The sequence below is a fragment of the Orycteropus afer genome, unplaced genomic scaffold, assembly GCF_000298275.1.
Source record: "Orycteropus afer afer isolate SDZICR_OR568_19922 unplaced genomic scaffold, OryAfe1.0 scaffold00090, whole genome shotgun sequence".
Classification (NCBI taxonomy): domain Eukaryota; kingdom Metazoa; phylum Chordata; class Mammalia; order Tubulidentata; family Orycteropodidae; genus Orycteropus; species Orycteropus afer.
In genome coordinates, this window is record NW_006921677.1 from 7,739,170 (window position 1) to 7,740,341 (window position 1,172).

Sequence of the window (1,172 nt, forward strand, 5' to 3'; positions counted from 1 at the left end):
TTCTTACTGAAAAGTTTTGTTTTCTAAAATCACAGACTATCAGAAACTACAAGGAGCCCTGGTGGCACAGTGGTTAAAACACTCAGTTGCCAACTGAAAGTTCAGTGGTTTGAATCTACCAGCTTCTCTGCAGGATGATGAGGCAATTTGCTTCCATAAAGATTTCAGCCTTGGAAACCCTATGAGTTGGGTTCCACTCAATAGCAGCAGAGGGTATGTGTGTGTAATCAGAAACTACTGTTGAAATTATATCAGTAAGAATGAAACATAGCACTCTTGCCTAGAGAACCCAAGACAGCTTTAATTTCCAATCCAGGTGCAGAGTTTCAGAGAAGTGTTTCTGAAAACAATATTGCACATCTAAACTTTGCAGTTTCCACGAAAACAGGACCCTAGATCCATTTTGTAGCCCAGGAATGATGTTGATCCCTTGGCTCACACCCCTGCTTTGCCTTGTTGTTGTTGTTGCTATGTGCTGTCAAGTCTGCCCCGATTCATAGCGACCCCTCCTTGGGTTTCCGAGGTGGTATCACTACAGAAGTAGATTGCCCAACCTTCCTTCTGAGGAGTGGCTGGTGGGTTTGAACCACCAGCTTTCTGGTTAGCAGTCAAGTGCCTTAGGCACTGTGCTACCAGAGCTCCTATCAAAATCCTACTTCATTTAAATTTGACCTAAACTCCATACTTGCCCCAAAATCCTGTTTGGCCAGACACTCCATTGTTCTTCTAAGTGTGAGCTCTCTCTCATTGCAATAAACCTGAAGCTGTTGGATTGTGGGTTAGTTTCTGGTGGTATTAGTATGGTTTATTGTCCAATCCTTCATTTTATAAACAAAAATTGGGGACTCGAGAAAAGATTCCAAATTGTCACTATAGTTCTCTTCCTGTAGCACCTCAGAGCCATTTCCATGTGAGGAACCTTCAGGGTATCCATCTGAAAACAGGAGATGAAGTCAGCTGTGGAGTGGTTTTCCTTATACACAGAATCCACAAATTTATCTAAACTTTTTAAGAATATTTTTACACTTTCAGCCTATTCCAGGCCAGTCAGTCGTCAGATCAGTTAGGGGGTTGGGTAGTGTAGACTGTACTGGATGACACTGTCAGAAGCAGTGACACCAAAATGACTGTGTTACAGCAGAAATTTATTTTTAATAAAAATATCGCTATAA